Source organism: Polypterus senegalus, chromosome 7 (assembly GCF_016835505.1).
Source record: "Polypterus senegalus isolate Bchr_013 chromosome 7, ASM1683550v1, whole genome shotgun sequence".
Classification (NCBI taxonomy): domain Eukaryota; kingdom Metazoa; phylum Chordata; class Cladistia; order Polypteriformes; family Polypteridae; genus Polypterus; species Polypterus senegalus.
The window spans coordinates 22,622,797-22,647,730 of record NC_053160.1 but is presented as its reverse complement, the minus strand read 5'-3'; positions in this window follow the sequence as shown (position 1 = coordinate 22,647,730).

The following is a 24,934-nucleotide window of genomic DNA, read 5'->3' as shown; positions in this document are numbered from 1 at the left end:
ACCATTTAATCCTTACAGGTTGATTACAATCAGATGACTTGAACTAAAAAATGATATACGGCTAATTTCAGGGTATTTAATAAAAGCCGCATCAAGGATGTGAATCTAAAAAATAAAGATAAACCACACAGGAGCAGTAGCACTGCTTTGACGCTGGTTGCCGCCAGTTTGCAAAACCGAGCGGCGAACTTGCATAGTATTGCAAGGGATTGACCTGGCATGAAAATGTGCGTGGCTTTACGCCATGTTCAGTTTATATAAATCGAGATGTGAGCGTGGAAACGGGCGTACGCAACATTTTTGTGCGTACACACCATTTATACGTACATGATGCCCCTGGACTTTATGACACACTGGCTAGACAGAAATGTTATACTCCGTAAAAGACATATACTGTATGTAAGACTTGAGGTTTGGTTAAAATGAGGGCCCTAAAGGACTCTAAGACTGTGATAATCAAGTTTCTCTTGTCTTATAAACCAAAATTAGCATCATGTCTGGAGAAAACCAGGAACCACTTTTCACCTGTGCAATACCATTTTAACTGTAGAGCATGGTGGTAGCAGCATCATGCTGTTGGGTTGTTTATCAATGACAGGTACTGGGAGACGAAATCAAGGCTGAGGAAAGCTAGGAATGGTAGGAGAGGTGACCAAAAACCCAATGTCCCTCCTAGAAGAGCTCCAGAGGCCATAATATACGAAGATTGGAGAAGGACAACCATCACTGCACCACTCAGAATTTATGACAGAGTGGCTAGGCAGAAATGTCATCCTCAGTAAAAAACATATGTAAGCCTATATGGAGTTTGGTTAAACAAATGAGCCCAACATATCTGTGACAAACAAGCTTCTCTTGTCTTATTAAAACAAAATTATCATCTCATTTTGGAGAAAACCAGGCACCATTTTTCACTTGTGAAATACCATTTTAACAGTAGGGCAAGGTGGTAGTGGCATCATGCTGTGTTGTTGTTTGTCAATGACAGGTACTGGGAGACTAGTCAAGGTTGAGGGAAAGCTGAGTGGAGCAAAGTAAAGAGATATCCTTAATGAAAACCTGCTCTAGAGTGGTCTGGACCTCAGAATGGACAGAAAGGATTCACCTTCCAAAAGGACAATGACCCAAGTTACAAAGCAAATACAACATAGGAGTGGCATATGGACAACTCTGGAAATGTCCTTAAGTTGCCCAGGCAGACTTGAGCCCAGTCGATAGCTGTCTACCGATGGTGCCCATCCAATCTGACAAAGCTTTAGAGGATCTGCAAAGAAGAATGGCAGAACATTCCCAAATCCAAATATGTGAACGTTGTTGAGTCAGACCCAAGAAAATACCTGGCTGTAATCGCTGCCAAAGGGGTTTCAACAAAGTAATGAATAAAGGATCTGAATGCTTGCATAGTTTACATAAATGTGTTGCTTGATGTGGGGAAAAAATGAATTGAAATGATTTTAAGCACAAGCCTGCAACATTGCAAATGTGAATAAAATGAAGGAGTCTGAATGCTTTCTGAATCATCTGCACATTGCTATGCGGTAGAGATTTTGGAGCATTTGTGTGGAATTTACTACTCACCTGCTTCTGTCTATACTCTGTATGCTTGTGGAAGAGATCATTTGCTCTTATAATATTTACCTCAAAGTTGCATACACTATTCCAGATGGGCTCATAATGGCCATATTTTTTTATTTTAGATTAAGGGAATCGGGTGTGAACCAAATAACATCCTAGAAGGTTAATAGTCTACAAAAGAAAAAACCTCTCTTGAATTGAACTACTTAGCATGTTTTTCTTTTAATTGCAGGTTTATTTCAAACTAGCAACTTGGCGCGCGTTACTCTGTGCGTTGGATGACCACAGTTGAAGGACTCAATCGTAAGAACCTCTTGTCGGGTGTCTCATTGGCACGCTTTTGCCTCTTTCTTTTTTCGCGATCACGGCGTTATCTGTCTTCTCTCTCTGTAGGCGTTTCAATTGCCTTTTGTTGTGTGGCAGAGACGCGTCGTTGAGCTAATCTGTGTGAATGCTGAGTGTCCGTTTCTTGCGAGCGACTGTCACGCCTTTGCCTCTTTGCTTCGTGATCACGCTGTAATGTGTCCTCTCTCGCAGCAGCAGGTTTAGTTGCGTTTCGTTTCGGCATTGTTCCGTAAGGTCTCCTCCGTACAAGTGCACATGGGTAGCTGAAGATGGAAACGCATAGTGGGCATAGTGAAATTCACGAATTGGTGACCAGGGGAACCATCCAACTCAGACGCGGGGCTCGAAATATTCAAGTGCACATGTTATTTATTAAGTAATTTTTTTTTTCTTATGAACTTCCCCAAAAGAGTTGATCCCTGTAAATAGTTAATAGTATATGAACAATATAATCTGTTGTAGTACGGGCGTTAATTAGCGTCACACCTCATAACCTGCATACACCACGTGTTTGGCTGTAACGCCAGATGCGCGGTGGACGCTGTAAGGGTAGGTTGTGGTTTCTGTTTCTTTCGTGATTTTTTTATTTCATTTTGTTGATTATTTAATAGGCAGAGTGGAGAAGACGTTAATGTGACGCTCTGTCTATTTCTTTACTTTTGTTTTGAAAAGATTTTCGGGAACAGGAAAAATAAAAGCAAAGGGCAAAGAACGGAGGGGGGTAAGCAGGAATTCTGAGAGGGGACAGACTGGGGGTTTTCTACGGGGCGGCTATACAGCCAAAAGGAACGTGGACACGGACACCGTGCTGGGCTTTTATTATATAGATACAATGTTAAAGATTTTTCACAATAAAAATGTACTTTTTTGCGTTAGTAACACTGTGCATAAATAAAAAATACTGCGGTGGGCTGGCACCGTGCCCAGGGTTTGTTTCCTGCCTTGCGCCCTGTGTTGGCTGGGATTGGCTCCAGCAGATGCCCGTGACCCTGTAGTTAGGATATAGCAGGTGGGATAATGGATGGATGGATGGATGGATAAATAAAAAATAAAAATATAAGCCACTGCTTTAAAGTTGAGTAACGATTCAATATTTCTTTTCTCACACTTTTTTTTTTGAAATATGTATCCTGGAAGATTACAGGAATAAGTTGTCCTAAATGTCTCCATAAGGTTTCTGAAACATCCACTCTTATGTATAGCATTGTGTTAGAGTTTTTTGGAACTATTGTGTCACAGTAAATATGACATGCTGTGTCCTTCATTTCTCTGAAAGAACAGCAGGTGAAATCTCTGATATTAGGCACTTGTGGCATTTTGCAGCGCACTCGCATTGTGTAGCCTGTTATGTATGCAGCACTCCTCGTTTTTACAATAATGTAATCTGTTTTCTATCGGAAAAGAAAGCATATGCTGTACACATAAAGAATCAGCAAGATGATAGCAGGCAATTCAGTCTTTGTCACAAAGTATAATTTTATAACATAATAGCTGAGGCACAATGCACTAATACATGCTTTACATTACATTATCTTGTTTTCCGATCTGGCGGAAGCAATCATGTCAATTCGATTAATGTCTAAAGTTGACTGGAAAAAAAAATGAATCATCTCTTAAATGGCCAGGGCTTTTTCGCATACCTGAAATGAAAAATACGCTTTCTGTATTGACTATTGTGTTTCAGATTTTTTCAGCTGACTTCAGGCTGATCATATTCTTCTTTTTTAATGTACTAAAATAAATTGTGCCCATTCAATAGAAAAGATTGTACTTTTAAGCTGAGTGTTTTTCCATTGTTCTGTTAATGGTTTGAAATTATTGAACATTACAGGCTGGTGTGGGGAACAACTGTTTTTTTTATTAGATCAAGTTGTTTTGCCTGTGGCTCATCCCAAGTTGAATTTCTGTAAGGACGCTCCTGTTTCTTTTATGAGGTGCGCTAATTCTGCCTCGATGTGCTATGGGAATTTACTGAGTGAATATTTCTGATGTCACACCTTCTTTTGTTCATGTGAAGTTTTGGAAACACAAAATCGCTGCTGAATTGCTGCTAAATTCACACAAAAAACACATTAGATTATTAGATTAGATCAACTTGATTGATCCCAAGGGGAAATTCTCTAGATGATAATGTCTGCTGAACAAACAGGTATCGCTAGCTAAGTGGAGGCAAGGTAGGCTCCAACACGTTGGCGAGTGGTAGAGCAACTCGAGCGGAGGCTGGCACATAAGTGAGGATTTGGACTTTATGACAAACTGGCTAGACAGAAATGCCATCCTCAGTAAAAGACATACAGTGCATCCGAAAAGTATTCACAGCGCATCACTTTTTCCACATTTTGTTATGTTACAGCCTTATTCCAAAATGGATTAAATTCATTTTTTTCCTTTGAATTCTACACACAACACCCCATAATGACAACGTGAAAAAAGTTTACTTGAAAAAAAGTTTTTGCAAATTTATTAAAAGTAATAAAACTGAGAAATCACATGTACATAAGTATTCACAACCTTTGCTCAATGCTTTGTCGATGCACCTTTGGCAGCAATTCCAGCCTCAAGTCATTTGAATGTGATGCCACAAGCTTGACACACCTATCCTTGGCCAGTTTCGCCCATTCCTCTTTATAGCACCTCTCAAGCTCCATCAGGTTGGATGGGAAGCGTCGGTGCACAGCCATTTTAAGATCTCTCCAGAGATGTTCAATCGGATTCAAGTCTGGGCTCTGGCTGGGCCACTCAAGGACATTCACAGAGTTGTCCTGAAGCCACTCCTTTGATATCTTGGCTGTGTGCTTAGGGTCGTTGTCCTGCTGAAAGATGAACCGTCGCCCCAGTCTGAGGTCAAGAGCGCTCTGGAGCAGGTTTTTATCCAGGATGTCTCTGTACATTGCTGCAGTCATCTTTCCCTTTATCCTGACTAGTCTCCCAGTTCCTGCCACTGAAAAACATCCCCACAGCATGATGCTGCCACCACCATGCTTCACTGTAGGGATGGAATTGGCCTGGTGATGAGCGGTGCCTGGTTTCCTCCAAGCGTGATGCCTGGCATTCACACCAAAGAGTTCAATCTTTGTCTCATCAGACCAGAGAATTTTGTTTCTCATGGTCTGAGAGTCCCTCAGGTGCCTTTTGGCAAACTCCAGGTGGGCTGCCATGAGCCTTTTACTAAGGAGTGGCTTCAATCTGGCCAATCTACCATACAGGCCTGATTGGTGGATTGCTGCAGAGATGGTTGTCGTTCTGGAAGGTTCTCCTCTCTCCATAGAGGACCTCTGGAGCCCTGACAGAGTGACCATCGGGTTCTTGGTCACCTCCCTGACTAAGGCCCTTCTCCCCCGATCGCTCAGTTTAGATGGCCGGCCAGCTCTTGGAAGAGTCCTGGTGGTTTGGAACTTCGTCTACTTACGGATGATCGAGGCCACTGTGCTCATTGGAACCTTCAAAGCAGCAGAAATTTTTCTGTAACCTTCCCCAGATTTGTGCCTCGAGACAATCCTGTCTCGGAGGTCTACAGACAATTCCTTTGACCTCATGCTTGGTTTGTGCTCTGAAATGAACTGTCAACTGTGGGACCTTCTATAGACAGGTGTGTGCCTTTCCAAATCGTGTCCAATCAACTGAGTTTACCACAGGTGGACTCCAATTAAGCTGCAGAAACATCTCAAGGATGATCAGGGGAAACAGGATGCACCTAAGCTCAATTTGGAGCTTCATGGCAAAGGCTGTGAATACTTATGTACATGTGCTTTCTCAATTTTTTTATTTTTAAGAAATTTGCAAAAACCTCAAGTAAACTTTATTCATGCTGTCATTATGGGGTGTTGTGTGTAGAATTCTGAGTAAAAAAATGAATTTAATCCATTTTGGAATAAGGCTGTAACATAACAAAATGTGGAAAAAGTGATGCGCTGTGAATACTTTACAGATGCACTGTATGTAAGCCTACTTGGAGTTTGTATATATATATATTGTAATAAGGCCCCAAAGGTCTCTTAGACTGTGACAAACAAGCTTTCCTGGTCTTATTAAACCAAAATTAACATCATCTCTGGAGAAAACCAGGCACTGCTTTTCACCTGTAATACCATTTTAACAGTAAAGCATGGTGGTGGCAACATCATACTGTGGAGTTGTTTTTTAAGGACAGGTACTGGGAGAGTAGTAAAGCCTGAGGGAAAGCTGAGTGGAGCAAAGCAAAGAGAAATCCTTAATGAAAATCTGCTCTAGACAGCCCTGGACCTTAGAATGGACAGAAGATTCACCTTACAACAGGCAATTAATTGAATCACAAAACAAAGACAGTTTTTAAATTAATTTTAATTACTTCTGCAAAAAAAAAAAAACATAGGAAAAGATTTAAGAGGGCTTCAGTTCAATCCAATCCAAATGCAATGCAACTGGCAAGTGCCATTTCTGGCTGAGCAGACTGTTATTATCTTTTGCCAAAGAATTGTGAACAGTTGGAAGGCTGGTGTCAAGAGTGCTTAACAATCTTACAAGTGTAGATAGTATAAGCGCTCAAGTATTTGTTGGAACAAGCAGCTTTATGAGTTAATAACAGAGTTCTGAAGACAAACTAAAATTTGACTTGAAGCCATTGTAGATTGTAGTGATGTGGTCACATCTTTTTTCTTTGGATCAGAACTGCCTGTAAAATATTAAACTGGTCTGCACGCCTTCAAAGCTTTACTCGGATATTTTAAAGCAGATCCTCTTTAATTGCTTTATTGGCCATCTTGTTCTACAGCTGGGCCTGATCTGTGAAGCTCATCGTGTTACCTTGCCTGTCATTATTCTTATGTATGTTTTATTACTCTATGTAATGTCATACCATAACTTACCTGGATTAGGCGTCTACCAGCTTTGAACGCTGCTTTGGAATGGTGTTTGCTGTCCAGCCTCTGAAACTCTGAAATCAATTAAGTGGGCTTTAATAACAGGTGGATGAACAGCGCTGGCTTAAATGTTTATCTCTTCTTTTTGCTCTTCTTGCTTTCCAAAATGTGGTGCTCCACTAGTCTATGAAAATGAATTTCTTGAATGTGCTCCCTGTTTTATGATTATAAAACAAGAAAATTAGAAAGAATGAAAAGTTCTGACTTGGCAGTCCCAGTCACAGTGATGCATTACGCAGACGTATTGCTGTTGGTATAAAGGAGTTCCTGTAGCATTTCTTGGCACACTCCTGCTGAATAGTTCATTGGCTGAAAGTCCTCAGTGTGTGTGTGTCAGAGAGAGGATGTGCTGAAAAATTAGTTCACACTTTTGCTTTCAGTCGACTACATTACTGTAATGCTCTCTTTACAGGTTTGAGCAAGTCTTCTCTCTCTCACGTCTTCAGTGAGTCCAAAATGCAGCTGCCAGGCTTCTAACTCGCACTAGCCATTGTGATCATATCACCCCCTTTTTGCACACACTGCACTGGCTCCCAGTGTTTTATAGAATTCATTTTAAAGTTTTGGTACTTACCTTCAGAGCTTTGCATGGACAAGCTCCTGACTAACCTAACCAGCCTGCTCCAACACTATACAGCTTGTCGGACTCTTAGAGCTTGGCAATAGGGCCAAAGGAAAACAAAACTGAGTTGTATTATGAACAATGCTGCCTATCCTTTCTCTGGCACACTAACACTAAGGACTTTCAGACAACAAATTATTCAGTAGAAGTGTGTCAAAAAACGCTACAGGGGCTCCTTTGTTCCAACAGCAACATGCCTGCATAATGCCTCACTGGGACTGGGACTGCCAAGTTAAAAGTTTTCTTTCCTTTTAAACTTTTCTTCGTTTTTAGTCATTCTGGTGTATGTTCAGACTATATTGTGTGTGTTAAAATATTTATATAACTCTTTATGTATTTATTTTTTAAAGAGCTTCTGTAAAAAAGCCAAATTTCCTCCTAGGGAAAATAAAGTTTTATCTATTCATCCATTTACTTTCTGAAACCATGTGTGCCACTACTAGAATGCTTAAGGGTATGGAATCTCAACAGCATCAAGAGGAAGACAGTAACTTCCCTACATAATGTGGTAGGCCATTACAGGACATATAGACACATGGATGAAATTCTTAGGACCAGTATACTAATCCTGGGCAGGGCCTCCTTTTGCTCTCAAGACTGTCTCAGTTATTCATGGCATGGATCCCACAAAATGTGAAATGTAAGATTCTGGTTCTTGAAGCTTTGTTAAATGCACATTCATGCTATGAGTCTCCCGTTCTTTCTATTGTGGCCACGAAGAGATAAACATGGTCAGCAACGGTACTCAAATAGGACATGGCCTTCAAGCAATGATTGATTGACCGTTTCTGCCGTCCTCTCCCAGGATTCCAGGATTATTCATAATTAAATATACAAAGTAGGGATAAATGAACAAGCAAATGAAATATTAAAGACCAATAGCAAACAAAACGCTGGACCTCTGAAGTAGATGTGCTATCAACTCCCTCTCTTTCATTCACCCTTTGCTCTCCTTGTCTTTTCAGTATGTTTTTTCCCAGCCCTCCCTGCTTTAAAGAAAATGGGTTCTCTTTTTTTTTTTTTTTGTCAGTAAAATTTCATCATGTGAGTGACTCATATGAAGCTGAAATTACAGAAGTCCTCTGGTAATAATTACTTTTGCCAGTGCCTGAAAAAGAATTGCCAGTGTTCTTGTTTTGCATGCTGAGTAGCAGGGCTAGGGTATACAAAACAATTTATACAATACAATTTATTTTTTGTATAGCCCAAAATCACACAAGAAGTGCCACAATGGGCTTTAACAGGCCCTGCCTTTTGACAGCCCCCCAGCCTTGACTCTCTAAGAAGACAAGAAAAAACTCCTTGTAGGGAATAAATGGAAGAAACCTTGGGAAAGGCAGTTCAAAGAGAGACCCCTTTCCAGGTAGTTTGGGCATGCAGTGGGTGTCAAAAAGATAGGGGTCAATACAATACAATACACAGAACAAAACAAATCCTCAATACAGTCTAAAAATAAAAATTTTAGAAGTACAGAGTAGAATTTAACAGTAGATGGTATCACATAATATGATTTGGATTTACTTAGAGTCCTGGAGACCTCAGCCTTCAAGCTGCCTCCCCCATTTGGCCATTCCGCAGCTGAAATAGAGCTAATCCGATGAAAGGACCCCTCTTTCCCACAATTCCTGCGATCCTCCATCAGGGATGATCTTTACCTTAGGCAGGCAAAACAACTTGACAGGTGGGCCGTGGCACCAATTGCCACATTTGAATACCGAGAAGAGAAACAGAATAGGTGAGGGTTAGTATCCAATTATAACTATCATGTTACTTATAGTAACATGGGATATAGCGGGTTGGATAATGGATGGATGGATGTTACTTATGTTTTAGTGCTAATGACTAACAACAGAGATGCAGTCTGTACAGTTAATCAGCAGCTCTAGTCAGGGTGTCCAAAACTGAAGTAGTGAGTCTTCAGCCGGGATTTGAAAGCTGAGACCGAAGGGGCATCTCTTATAGTAGCAGGCAGACCATTCCACAGTTTAGGGGCCCTGTAACTAAAAGCTCGACCTCCCACTGTTATTTTATTAATCCTTGGAATCATTAGCAGACTGGCGTCTTGAGATCTTAATGTGCGCTAGTGTGGTTTGTAAGTCATGAAAGGTTCAGACAAGTAAGCCGGACCATGGCCATTTAAGGCTTTATATTTTAAAAGGAGGGTTTTGAAATCTGCCCTAAACTTAACCAGGAGCCAGTGTAAGGATTTAAGAACTGGAGGTATGTGTTCGGATTTTCTTGTTCTTGTAATAATTCTTGTAGCAGCATTTTGGATTAACTGGAGGCTGTATAAAGAACAATATGAACATCCAGTGAACACCTCATTGCAGCAGTCAATCCTACTAGAAATAAATGCATGAATTAGTTTCTCAGAATCCTGTTTATTTAGAAAGCTCCTTAATTTCCCAACATTTTTAAGATGGAAGAAACATAATTTGGACAACTTTGTAATGTGCGCTTTAAATGACATGCTAGAGTCAAAGATAACTCCTAGATTGTGGGCTGATTCAGTAAAATTAATGGTGATTCCAACTGAGTTACATGATGACAGAATATTGCTGTGATCAGAGTCATTGCCTCCAACAATTAACATCTCTGTTTTATCTGTGTTTAAAGACAAGTAGTTCTCATCCATTCACTTCTTTAATTCACTAACACAACTAATTAAAGACAACACCTGAGAAAATATATTTGATCTAAATGAAAGGTATAACTGGGTGTCACCTGCAAACAAGTAAAAATTAACATTATGTTTCCTAATGATAGATCCCAGTGGAAGCATGTAAAGTGAAAACAGTAAAGGTCCCAGTACTGAGCCCTGCGGGACACCATATTGAACTTCTGTGTATAATGATGGAGTCATGTCAGCACATTTCTTTACATATTGGAATCGATTGATAAATAAGAACTAAACCAAGCAAGCACAGTGCCTGTAAGCCCAACATCACTTTCTAACCTGTGCAGTAAAATACAGGGTGGTTCAGATCTAATTATGCAACTCTTAATGCAATGCAGGAAAACAATACAATTTCGGGTGATTGGTGCTACCAGTCCAGTCAAACATTTTGTTGATTTGGGAGATCGTGTTCCTATGCACTGCAAGTGGTCCAAATTCCTCCTACATCCTTGTTGCATGTTGTTATAGCGTAATGAAAATTGCATAATAAGATCTGGACCACCCTATAGAATGGTCAATGGTGTCAAATGCTGCACTTAAGTCTAAGAACATAATTACAGTGGCGTTTCCTTCATCAGAGGATATCAGAATGTTTTTTACATCCTGTGTTAGTGCCATTTCTGTACAAGACCAGTGCGGAAACCAGACTGAAATTTCTCAGATATATTGTAATGTGTAAGGTGTGACTGAAGCTGACTGGTGAAAACTTTTTCTAGTATTTTAGAAAGAAAGGGTAAATCTGAAATAGGCCTATAATTATTTAGTATGTGTGGGTCTAGGTCTGACTTTTTAAGTAATGGCTTAATGACTGACACTTTTAGCGCATTGGGTACTGTGCCATGTAATAATGAACTATTGATAATGTTTAGAATAGGCGCTGCAAGAACATCCATTGCACTTTTTACTAGTTTTGTTGGCACTGGATCTAGGGAACAAGTAGTCTTAATTTTAGAAATTAAAGTTAACAACAACAACATTTATTTATATAGCACATTTTCATACAAAAAGTAGCTCAAAGTGCTTTACATAATGAAGAATAGAAAAATAAAAGACACAGTAAGAAAATAAAATAAGTCAACATTAATTAACATAGAATAAGAGTAAGGTCCAATGGCCAGGATGGACAGAAGAAACAAAAAAAAAAACTCCAGATGGCTGGAGAAAAAAATAAAATCTGCAGGGATTCCAGACCATTAGACTGCCCAGTCCCTTCTGGGCATTCTACCTAACATAAATGAAACAGTCCTCATTGGATTTAGGGTTCTCATGGAATGACTTGATGATGATGATGGTCACGTAGACTTCTGCCTTTTAATTCATCCATCATTGTTGGAGCATCATAATGCTTTGAGTAGGTGCCGCCACCACCACAAAGAAACTGGAAAAAGAAACAGAAGAGAGAGTTGTGGTCAGTACGAATTTTAGAGCCACTATGAATAGTTATTATGATGAATTGAACATACAGAGTATTAGGATTAAGTTAAAGTGAAGTTGTGAGAAGGCCATGTTAAAGTAATGTGTTTTCAGCAGTGTTTTAAAATGCTCCACCGTATTAGCCTGGTGAATTCCTATTGGCAGGCTATTCCAGATTTTAGGTGCATAATAGCAGAAGGCCGCCTCACCACTTCTTTTGTTTTGTTCTTGGAATTCTAAGGAGATATTCATTTGAGGATCTAAGGTTACGATTTGGAATATAAGGTGTCAGACATTCCGATATATAAGATGGAGCGAGATTATTTAAGGCTTTATAAACCATAAGCAAAATTTTAAAGTCAATCCTGAATGACACAGGTAACCAGTGTAGTGACATCAAAACTGGAGAGATGTGTTCGGATTTTCTTTTCCTAGTTAGGATTCTAGCAGCTGCATTCTGCACTTGTTGCAAACGATTTATGTCTTTTTTGGGTAGTCCTGAGAGGAGTGCGTTACAGTAATCTAGTCGACTGAAAACAAACGCGTGAACTAATTTCTCAGCATCTTTCAGTGATATAAGAGGTCTAACTTTATGTTTCTTAAGTGAAAAAATGCTGTCCTAATGATCTGATTAACATGCAATTTAAAATTCAGATTACAGTCAACAGTTACCCCTAAGCTTTTTACCTCTGTCTTGAATTTTAATCCTAATGTATCCAGTTTATTTCTAATAGCCTCATTGTATCCATTATTGCCAATCACTAAGATTTCAGTTTTCTCTTTATTTAACTTGAGAAAATTACTATTCATCCATTCTGAGATACAAGTCAGACATTCTGTTAGTGAATCAATAGAATCAGGGTCATCAGGAGCTATTGATAAGTACAGCTGTGTGTCATCAGCATAGCTGTGGTAGCTCACGTTGTGCCCTGAGATAATCTGACCTAACGGAAGCATGTAGATTGAGAAGAGCAGCGGACCCAGGATAGAGCCTTGTGGAACACCATATCGGATATCATGTGACTTTGAGTTGTAATTACCACAACTCCCTGTCAGGTAGGATTCAAACCAATTTAAGACACTGCCAGAGAGGCCCACCCATTGACTAAGGTGATTTCTAAGAATATTATGATCAATGGTGTCAAATGCAGCACTCAGATCTAAGAGGATGAGAACAGATAAATGGCCTCTGTCTGCATTCAATCGCAAATCATTTACTACTTTAACGAGTGCAGTTTCTGTGCTGTGATTTGTTCTAAAACCCGACTGAAATTTATCAAGAATAGCATGTTTATTGAGATGGTCATTTAACTGCATAATGACTGCCTTCTCCAGAACTTTACTTAAGAAAGGCAGGTTAGAGATGGGTCTAAAATTTTCAAGAGCCGAAGGGTCAAGATTATGTTTCTTAAGTAGGGGTTTAACTACAGCAGTCTTAAGACAGTCTGGGAAGACCCCGTATCTAATGACGCATTTACTATGTCAAGAACATTATCAATTAGCACGCCCGATACTTCTTTGAAATAATTTGTTGGTATTGGATCAAGGACGCAGGTGGAGGGTTTTAATTGAGATATTATTTTTTGTAAATCAGGTAAATCTATCCTAGTGAAAGAGTTTAATTTGTTTATAACAGAATGCTGGGGTTTAGGAGGATCCTTAGTGTTGGAGGGATATACTATGTTATTTCTACTATCATTAATTTTTTGATTGAAAAATACAGCGATAGCCTCACAGGTTGTACTGGAAGTACTTAGGAGGCATTCCTTTGAGCTACCTGGGTTTAGCAGATGATCTATCGTAGAAAATAAGACTCTGGGATTACTAGCATTGTTATTTATAATCTTAGAGAAATGTGTTCTCTATGTGATGGACAGTGTTATTGTATTCTGTTATCTTAACTTTTAATAGAAGATTTTTTAACTGTCTTTTCAGGTGAAACTTGACTTCCTGCTCAGTTACAGGATTAAAATTACTAAAAGTAATTTGGACCCCTCAGAGGTCCAAAAAATTAATTGATATGCACAGTTCATATCTGTCCTAGGGGGTGTGGGGTTGTCCCTTGGACACTCCAACAGGCATATTGTTGTTAATGTGGTCTGAACTAATAAGTTCAAAAAGCAAGAACGGGGAAATGTTGGTACAGAGTACCAGTGCATAATGGCCCCCTTAAAAAGCACAAGTTTACTCAACCTCCTGGTGTAAAATTAAGCTCATAAGGCCTAAAAATTACTTTCCCCCACCTCCTGGTGTAAACCTGTCCCCATCCGAATAGGCCTTTATGTGCCAACTGTGTCAGTTGGACATCTTTTTCCCTAAACATTTACGCTCGAGAAATCCATTTATCGCTTTCTTTATCTGCCCTGAAGGCAGAAGCACAGTTTTTCACAAAACAAAAGTATTCTTTTACTTCAGTGGGTGATATTTTCCGTAAGCGTGTCCCCTTTATCATTACACATGTAAAACACTAGGGGTCTCTGTAGCTCCGTTAAACCCAACAGACAGATACGCAGACACAGGGTAGAAGCACGAAGAAGTTATTTTAATTATTTTTCCTTCTTTACAGTGCCTTTTAAGCACTACAGCCACCATAAACAATAAATGAATACTCTTTCCCCTACACCCCCCAGCAAGCTCTGCCCTACTCCTCCCGACTCCGGCTCGCTTGCTGGGTCTCCAGCAGTCCTTTATATAGTCCTTGACCCAGAAGTGCTTCTCCTCTTCTGTTCACGTGACTTGGCAGCACTTCCAGGTCAGATGGTAAACTTGCTTCTTCTTCAGCCTTGAAGTACTTTGAGGCTTCCATCCCCTTGACTTGGTAGTACTTCCGGGCTATACGGAAAGTAAAAACTTCCAGGTTTCCCTGCAGTGTCTCCTGACGGCACCCACAGTACCCAGCAGGACTGTGAAGCCGAACTCCAGATCCCATAGTGCCCTGAGGGAATCTGGGGTACCGCTATGCTGCAGGGACATCATCATCTGGTGTCCTGAGGGAGGCAGTGTCCCTCAGTAGCTGCTTTCCCCCATCTTTCTCCTCTTAGGGCATCCCGGCCGGGTTGAGCAGCCGGCCGTCAGCCACACACTGTACATCGCTCCCTCAGATACAATTTTTATTTCACCACATTTTTGGAATTCTTATAAAGATTATCTGCACTACTGCTAAATAAAGAGTGACTACAAAGGTTTTAGGTATTTCAGTTTTAAACTTTTTTTTTCATAAATGTACCTGTGGAGTCTTTGAACTTTGAAATGTATTGGTCTTGTACTCAGTGTAAAAATAACAGCACCTACCTCATAGAGCGGCGTCATTATCAGTGGCATGGTGAACTGTGACACCTGTTGATTGTATCAATTTCTTTGATTGCACAAAAGCTGCTTGCAGTTCTTTTCTGTCTCTCTATAGCAGTTTGTGTACCGGAGTCCTCAACACAGAGGCATCATGTTGCCCCGTATATATTATCTATCTGTACATCAGTTTTCTAAAGCTGTTTATTCTGATTCAAGGTAGTGAGGTCTATCCCAGAGGCACTGGATACAAAGTGGAAACCAGGGTGCCAGTTCTGTAAATATTACAGTAAAAAAAATAAAGAATGTCCAGAATCTGAAAGTGCAGAAAGATTGTTATAGAAGCAGGCAGCTCCTGGAGTTTTACCTGTGGTGGAGCTCACAATGACTCGGAGTTCTGAGATTCCCTGCTGTTCTTTATTTTTATGAAGGATTGAAGGGAAGGATTAATAAATCCAAGATACAGACATTTACTTAAGACTTGACGCTTGTAACTTCACGCAGTGTGATTATTATGTGCCTGAACAAATGCATGGCAGGTGTGCTTTAATAACATTAAAATAAGACCAAAATCCCTTTATTTTAAACAGAGAATGGATGGAATATTAAAAATGTCTAAAATGAAGGGTGAGCAGATCTGTACATACCAAAGACCTGAATGGCGCTGACTCCATATGTCTCAGTGTGGTTGTATGCATCAATGTGCCCTGGAATGGACTGGCACCTCTCTGACATTCTCTCCTGCCCGATACTCTTGATACAAGCATTGATGACATCCCGAAAAGACTCAATGACCTGAGATAAACAGACTAAAGGAGAATGAAAAAATAACGGTGACAAGATCTGGATATCTGTGAAAGAGTGGGAACAATGTGTCATACACGTATGCGTGGGGGGCAGCTAAAGGGCTCAAATGAGGGTAATTCCCCGCCAGACCAGGGCGTGGTGGAGTGTGCTAATCCTTTCTCTCTTTCCACTGCAGACTAGTTACAGGAAATTCCTCCTGGCCCTGATGACGTCACTTCCAGTTCTGCCCCCAACGACGTCACTTCCAGTCCAGGGCTCGACAACCTCACTTCCATTACCTTGCTTATAAAGCCTCCATCTTTACCTCACCCAAGCAGTTCTGTTTTGGACTCCAATCTGAACATAAGTGTACTATCTAATATCAACCTTTTGCTGCCAGGTTGAAGTATATGGGAGGCTTGTTTAAACCTTTTTGTGGCTCTTTTGTCGTTCTTTGACACATGTCATTATTACGTCTTGGTGTATCAAAATGTACTCTATACACATGAGAATAGTGAACTCTATAATATTTTGGAGAGAAAATTGTAAGAGCCAGCCTTAGAAAGTTAATGTTTAATATTAAATGCATACACCGCCAGCCGAACCCGACACAGACACGTGTGGGACACAAGTTCACGGCGCACAAGTTTTATTTTTATTTTTTCCTTGTGGGAAACACCTTTTCTGTTCCCCAGAAGTATAGCACGGTCCCAGCACAAGCACGGCACAAACAATTACAGTAATCCCTTCCTTTACTGTTTTCCTTCTCCTCCTTCACTCCTCGGGTCAAGCTTCGTCGCTCCTCATCCCGACTCTGGCTCCTTTTATAATGCACCCGGAAGTGCTCTGGTTGCTTGGTGACTCATTTCCGGCAGCACTACCAGGTGTGGCGGAAGGACTGCCCATAAGGGCTCAGCAACTTCTGCTGCAGCACCCCCTGGCAGTGCTTGTGGATCCCAACAGGGCTGCACCACACTCCAACTCCCATGAAGCCCTGCGGGAGTCTGAGGCACCACTGCAACCCAGGGGGTTGCCATCTAGCGTCCCGGAGGAGGTAATGCTCTGGCCACGCTTGTTCCCCCAGTCCTCCCAGCATGGAGGCGTCCCAGCTGGGCAAGAGCCCTGGCCAAACACTACTGTACATTGCTTACTTTCTGTAGAATATTACATTCCCATAATTACTAGCATATGCTATACTCTTTCTACCCCCAGTAAGTTAACAGAGATAGAACTTTCTTAGCAATATGTGAAGAACAGAGTGTTAATTAAGCCAGTTAGGAAATAGTCTTACTCCTGGCATGGACTATTAGATGTCTGCAAATAGGAGACGACATACAGTTTTCTGACCGTGTCTAACGTGCTTAAAGTGCCTCAAGTACAATTGTATGACAAACTTAGAAAAATGAAACTAGATTTATAAGCCTTAAACTGAACATTTCTTAAACAAGAACTTTCTTTTCCTTGCTATATCAATTTTGTGTTTATTTTTGAGATGAACTGTTTTGCTTTGAAATTTTACAAAAACTTTTATTATAAGATATTTTGTCTGTGGAATTATTTGATCATGTGTCACACTGATGCTTGAATCATCCTATGAAGCAAACTGAAAGCTGCAGAACTTTGGTAATTTTGGATAAACGCATTGTAGCAGACCACCAGGGCCAGGGCCCTTACTTGGTCGGGACACCTTTGTCACAGAAAAGGGCTTTTTCCGAGCTCTGTCTCCCCCAGAATGCTAGAGGGCAGTCCCTCTGGTTTGTAGCAGGGCCACAGGTTTAGAACATGGAAGCTCAACCCTACTGGGGCCACCACCAGGGGGTGCCTGGACCATGCCCGGGCCCTAGTTAGAAGCATTTCCACCACACCCGAAAGTGCTGCTGGAAGAAGCTCGTTGGATACCTAAAGTCCTTCCGGGTGTCCTGTAAAAGGAGCCAGTCACCACTACTTAGGGAGCCAGAGTCGGGAGAAGGTGGACAAAGCTTGCTGGGCGAGGAGTGGAGGAGGAGTAGAAGAAACAGGAAAGGCTATTAGGCTGGGCTGTATTTGGTGCTTTATGTACTATACTGTGCTACGGGAAGCAAAGAAAGAGTTCTCCCTCACGTGAATAAAACGTATGCTGTGTGGCAACTTCATGTCTCTGCTTATGTGTGTTCGGTTAGAGTAGCTGTGTACACCTCTGGGCTTCACAGCAGCTACAAAAATAATACAGTTAAGAGTATCTGTGTTTAAACCAACAACAGAGAATTTAAAGAAGGGTCTTAGCCTTTATTAGAATATCTTACTGAATAGACGTTAACTGGCAGACACACATTTAAGTACAACTCTTCTGTTACTGCCCAGGTTTATTCCCCTGCAGGTTTTCTATGCTCTCAATTATTGCTTCACCCTCTACTGGGACTACTCCATCAGCAGGTTGGGTAGTCATCATCATCACTATCATAGATGTCATGCACATCAATCTCTGGAACTGGGCGATAATTTCTTTGCACACAGCTGAAGGGCTTGATGATGAAGAGGATTTTTCAGAGCTTGATTCTGGTGCATGAGCTGCTCCTGAGGCAGCCATATGTTAAAGAGACCAGGAAAGAGGACTGAGTGGGTGGGTGAAAAGGGGACCATGCTATTGTGCATTCATGTGTGCTCATATGTTTTATTCTTACTTTTGAATTAATATTGTTTCATATTGTCATTAATTTCTTGTGAAGTGTATAATTATGTGCTGTTCCTTTGAGTGTGTTTATGCTCCTTGTTCTTTGTGGGTGGAGCCCCAGGAGGTGGAGCCTCCCTGAAATCGCAACTCTTGAGCCTGCCCTCTGGATTTAAAAGCCTGCTGGGAAGACTTGGGAGCCAAACATCATTTGTTTTTGGTGGAGTTTTGCGAATATTACTGATTTTGTTCGATTTATTGTTTTCAATTGCCTTAAACAGATAAATGCCCCCAGGGGGAAATTTGGAATTTTATAATAGCTCATGAAACAGAGAGATAGATAGATAGACAGATGTGAAACGCCCTATATAACAGACAGACAGACAGACAGACAGACAGACAACAGGCAGACAGATAGATAGATAGATAGATAGATAGATAGATAGATAGATAGATAGATAGATAGATAGATACTGTAGATAAATAGTGTCACACATGTGTGCATGGGAGGCTGCTAAAGGGCTTGAGTGAAGGCAGTTCTGAGGCATGCCGGGATGTGGCAGAGTGCACTGACTCTTTTTCTCCCTTCCCTGTAGACCATTCCCGGGAGATTCCACCTGGCTCTCTTGACATCACTTCCGGGATAGAACCAATGGAAATAGACCTTACCAGCTCCAGCTCCTCTGATGTCACGACCGGGCTTGATCCAATGATTGATGAACACGTGCCTGATCCTTATGACCTCACTTCCTGTCTTCCCCTTTAAAAGCCTGCCCTTTTTCCCTTTTCCCTCAGTTCTGTATTGAACTCGTTTTGAGCACAACAGTGCTACCACTTAAAAAAGACAGTTTGCAGCCAGGGTACCACATTATACGGGTGGCTGCCCCAAACCTTGATATGTCTCATTGTGTGCTTTTTGACAATAGATAGATAGATGGGTGACATGGTGGTGCAGTGGTAGCACTGCTGCATCGCAGTTAGGAGACCCAGGTTCGCTTCCCGGGTCCTCCCTGCGTGGAGTTTGCATGTTCTCCCTGTGTCTGCGTGGGTTTCCTCCCACAGTCCAAAGACATGCAGGTTAGGTGCATTGACGATCCTAAATTGTCCTTGGTGTGTGTGTGTGTGTGTGTGCCCTGCTGTGGGCTGGCGCCCTGCATGGGGTTTGTTTCCTGCCTTGCACCTTGTGTTGGCTGGGATTGGCTCCAGCAGACCCCATGACCCTGTAATTAGCATATTACGGGTTGGATGATAGATAGATAGCTAGATAGATAGACAATATGTGGCCTGAATATAGCCTGGTTTTGGTTTAAATAAAAGAAGATTAAGAGATGACATGATTGAAATTAAAATTATGAAGGGAATTAGTCCAGTGGATCAATACTCTTGCTTTAAAATGAGTTCATCAAGAACACGGGGACACACTTGGAAATTTGTTTTTCTTTACACAAAGAACCACAGACACTCGGAATAAGGGACCAAGAAGTGTGGTAGACAGTAAGATGTTAGGGACTTTCAAATCTTGACTTGACATGTTTTTTTGAAGCATTCAATAGATAGGACTGGCGAGCTTTGTTGCGCTGAATGGCCAGCTCTTATCTAAATAGATCAAATGTTCTAGAGACGATACTGAGGGTCACTGCAAAGAGAGTGTGTTGCTTTCCAAACAGCTAGCCCTGCGTTACTAAGAAGCTAAAAATTCTAAATGAGAAAAATAGTGCATTCAAATCTGATGACAAAGAGGCTCTGAAGGATGCACCACAAGTGCTGAAGTAAAAGGTGAGTGAAGGAATGAAAGCTTAAAAACCTAAAATAGAAAACAAACTCAGAATAACATGAAAAGGATTGGGCATATTTACTGGACTTGAGCAATCCAGGGCTCAGGTGGTAGAAGGGGATATGAACAAAGTTAATTCCCAAAAACATTTTTAATAGATGTTCCCTCCCACTGTCACCTTCTTCCAGTGACCAGTCCCCCCACACCATCCCTACTACCCTTAAACAGTTTCCAACTGTGTCCCCTTGTTCTTGTTCAACTAATCTTAAAGTCACAGTCCACTGATCCACTGGACTAATTCCCTTCATATGTGACCTTCATGGTCTGTTTAAAAGACTCCGATTTTTTGAACTTTGTATTGGAACATGTTTTATGTTCATTACTTCTTCTTTCTTCACTTCTTACCCTTCTTTCCAGACCCCAAGATACTTGAACTTCTTCTCCTAAATGACACAGCATACTCAAATCCTCTTTATTCAATTTACTGTTGTTGTTGAGGGTAGAGCCTACCTTGTATGATGGGAGGCCACGGCCATTACCTGGCTGGGATGCCAGCTGTGTGGAAGGACTGCGGGAGAGAACATTGGCAGCAGCGCAATACCTTCCCCGGGTCAGTAGAGGGCAGCTCTTCTGTGCGGCTGTGGCACTGTAGATTCCCAAAGGGAATGGGGGCCACCAGGGGGAGCTGCAGAGCCCTACACTTGGCCCTCAGCTTACCTGGGAGTGATTCCAGGTCCGATTAATGAGCCACCTGGAACACTCCCAGGGCCATCATAAAACGAGCCGCCTCACTCCATTCGAGGAGCCAGAGTCGGGAATTAGAAGGACAAAGCTTGCGATGGAGGAGTGGAGGCAGAAGAACAGTGTTGTGGTGCTGGAAATACTGTACTGTACTTTGGGGGGGTTGGAGAAGAAACACTTCCCTGCTGTAAATAAATGCATGTCGTATGGCAATCCATGTCTCCGTCTGTCCGTGTCGGGTCAGGGTGGCTGTACGCTCCCCGGTATTCCACACCTGGTAGAATCAGAAACAAAGGCAGGAACCAGCCCTGGATTAGGCATTAGTCTATCACAGTGCCCACTCACATCTGCATCCAATTTTGGTTACCAATGTAACACATGCGTGTTAGAGGGTCACCTTCCGTGCTCATCCGCTGATAAGCAATACCACTGTGTGACACAAGTGGGCACTGTCAGGAATGGTATCATCACTTATTCCATCCATAATGCAGGTTAGACATCCAATGAGGACAACTGATTCCATCTCTTCTGGCCAGCGGGCTGTAAAGTTGAGACGCTCACAGAAAGTGGCATCTCATTTTGGACTTGGGCCTACTCTCAAGCCGTTTTTCCACTGCATAGTACAGCACGACACGGTTCAGTACAGCTCACTTTTGCGGGGCTTTCCACTGGGAACAGTACCTGGTACCTGGTCCTTTTTTTAGTACCACCTCAGCCGAGGTTCCAAGCGTGCCGAACCGTTACCAAAATGTGACGTGTAAACTCTGCTGGTCACTGATTGGCCGGAGAAAATCGTCATTACTGCGTCACTGGCTATTCTTTTCTTTAAAGGTACAGACACGCGGAAGTTTCGAAAGTTCTCCAGCCACTGAGTGTTTGTAAAACCGGGAACAATCACATCCCACCACTCTGAAGCACGGTTAAATGTCCAAACAGATGGTCTGTTGCGGCGACTTTTTGCAAAATGTGGAAGATCTGTAATATACAGAATCAGCATTTTAATGTTACACTGGCAGTTAAGTTCATTTTATGCTTTGCAACAGTGATAAAAGTTAGCTAGTGATGTGCTTTTTTTAGATGCTTAACCTTGCGCGTCATCGAGCTAAAGTGTTGTCGTTGTCTGCGTGTTGTTGTAAAAGTTCCACGGTGTCACTGCAGTAGAGGCGGCGCAACTATAACGACACGTGAATAATCCCTCCCACTCTAAAGCGGTACTAAACTGCAGTCGACACGCAAACCGAGCCGAACTGAGCCGAACCAAGGTGAGCTGTACTGAACCGTGTCGTGCCGTACTATGCAGTGGAAAAGCGGCTTTAGACTGCTCATCTGAGCTTCCTTCAGCATAGTGAGAAGGCAATATAGCCTATGATATTTCTTTTACCCTTCAGCACCATCATGAACCTCTTTCTTTTGATTTCTAACCAAAATCATAATAATACGGTCACCCAGATTGGTACCCCCTTATGTATTCTTTGGACCGGTGTCTCGACCACACCAAATAACTTACCGCGTCCTGTCGTTGATGCTGCACATGTAGACATTGCCTCCCAGTGACCCTTTACTGGAATAAACAGGTAAAGAACATGGATGAATGATTCATATTAAATACCAGCAGGACACCTTGGAAAGTACTTTTAAATTCTGAACTGTGCTGCCTTGACAGGTCAGAGGAGCTGAACATTTCATGTGTGTTTGAATAATTTAAACAGCCTTTGCTTTTTAAAGTGACTTCACTCGCCTTTTTAGATACACCACTTTCTCAAAATTCTTTTCAAAATACCTGGATTTTGTAAGGGGCACACCTAAAAACAGACCACTTTGTGAGAATGGCACTCAAAAATGGGATTTTCAGTTTGGTTTTGCAGCTCTTTAATCAACTCACGCATTAGCATACTGTATAACATGTCAATGCAAACTAATTTTACATTAGCTGCTTAAAATATATTAATGAACATACAACATTTGAAAGGAAAGAATTAAAATTAGTCAACCGGAGAAGAAACAAAAAAAACTCATTCGGTTATCCATTGTGTGGAATTTCTTTGGCTCAACTCCAAATTTGAGAAGCGCGTCCCTCGGCCTCCGAGAGCAGGTTTAATACACCCTGAAATGAATTCTGTGGCACACTGAGCTTTTCCAGATCAAGAAGCCTATTACACACACAGATTAAGTTCCTGATTATCCAGATTCCCATTCTGGTAGGTGAATCTAATTAAAGTCTTATTGATATTAAAAAAAAACATTGTAGAATTTCATGGAATGGATTCTTTATTTACAAGTTCACAGACCTTTCTTTTATTTATTCATTAACATTTCTGCACTGCCCTCGTATTTTTCAATGTGACATTACACCAGGATAATTCTATTTACAGTGAGAATAATTAAATGTTTACAGTATTATGCATTGCAAAGAGATACAATAAGATATTGAGTGAATAAAGCAAAGATTTATTTTAAAAGATGTTTGAACCTGGGTAAAGTTGTTGGCACAAAGTCGTCGGCTTATTAGGCAAATGAATGTGACTGGTCCCAAAATGATTTTTCCCTTCATATGCAGTGGCCTCTATAATCTTTGGGACAAAGACACATTTTTCTTTAGTTTACCCCCTTTTGCTGCCCAGTTTAAATTTACAAATCAAGCAACTGAAACATTTTGCTTAAAGTGCTCATTGCAGAATGTATCCAGCAGGGGGCGCTAGCTCCCTTGTTGGAATGAGTTCTTTTTTAATTGCGGCGGGTTACATAACCTGATACTATATAGATTGTCATGGGTGGCTGGGGCCCCTGCTTGGCCTTGGAAGGACCGGGGGAGCAAGTGTAGCCAGAGCATCACCTCCTCCAGAATGCTAGATGGCAGCCCCCTTGGATGGCAGCAATAACTTGGACTCCCACAGGGCTTCATGGGAACAGGAGTTTGGTAGAGCCCTGTTGGGATCTGGGGGTGTGGCCAGGATGTGCTGCAACTGTCCCTGAGCATTTGTGGGCGGTTCTTCTGCCACACCCGGAAGTGCTGCCGGAAGTGGGTCAATGAGCACCTGGAGCACGTCCGGGTGACCTATATAGGGACCAGCAGACACTACTCCGAGTGCCAGAGTCGGGAAGAGGGAGACAAAGCTTGCTGGAGAGGAGTGGGAGAGATAAAGAAGAAAAAGTATTGTATTTGTGCCATGTTTGTGGGACTGTTTTGTGCCTGTGCAAACGGGGAAGGCGTTTCCCACTGGCAAAGAAAAAGAAATAAAACATTTACAGTGGAACCTCGGTTTGCGAGCATAATTCGTTCCGGAAATGTGCTCGCAATCCAAAACACTCGTATATCAAAGCGAATTTCCCCATAAGAAATAATGGAAATTCAGATGATTCGTTCCACAACCCAAAACTATTCATATAAAAAGGATTAATAAAAAATATAAAGTAAAATACATAATACAAATTAACCTGCAATTTACCTTTAAAAAGAATCATGGCTGGTGTGAGTTTCTAAACTCATGTGGAATTCCCACCAACGGACGACACACTGAAGAGTGTCCCAAAGCAATCACAGTCTCCCAGCGCTGTAGCAGTTCGCCATATAAGCGCATCCAAAAAGATCAAGGAACATTATAAAGATCCCGCTGCAATAAATAACAGCGCTGTTGCTGTTTCAAACTGAATAAACTGGTGTTTATTCAGCTGGTGTTAAAGTACTGAGACTCAGCTTCGTGTTTTGGGGAGCAAGATGAGGACTCGCACTTCACAGCGCACACACACAGTCACAATGCTGTAGTAAACAGAGAGAGGCGCTGGGCGAGATAAGAAGAGAGAGAGAAAAAGACGCACTGGGCGAGTGAGCCAGATAAGGAGAGAGAGAAAAAGACGTGATGAGCGAGCGAGATAAGAGAGAGAGAGAGAGAACCACCATCAGCTCAGTTGTGATCACATGACGCTCAGCAGACAAAGTGTATCCATACTACTCGTATTGCAAGACATCGCTCGTTTATCAAGTCAAAATTTATTAAAAATTTTTGCTCGTCTTGCAAAACACTCGTAAACCAAGTTACTCGTAAACCGAGGTTCCACTGTATTTGTTTTATCAGTGTGCCTCCTGTGCCTGTCTGTGTCGGGTTGAGCGTTCGTATAACGCCTTTTGTTACAAGATATAATATAAAAAGGCGATACCCTTCCCTTAGTGATA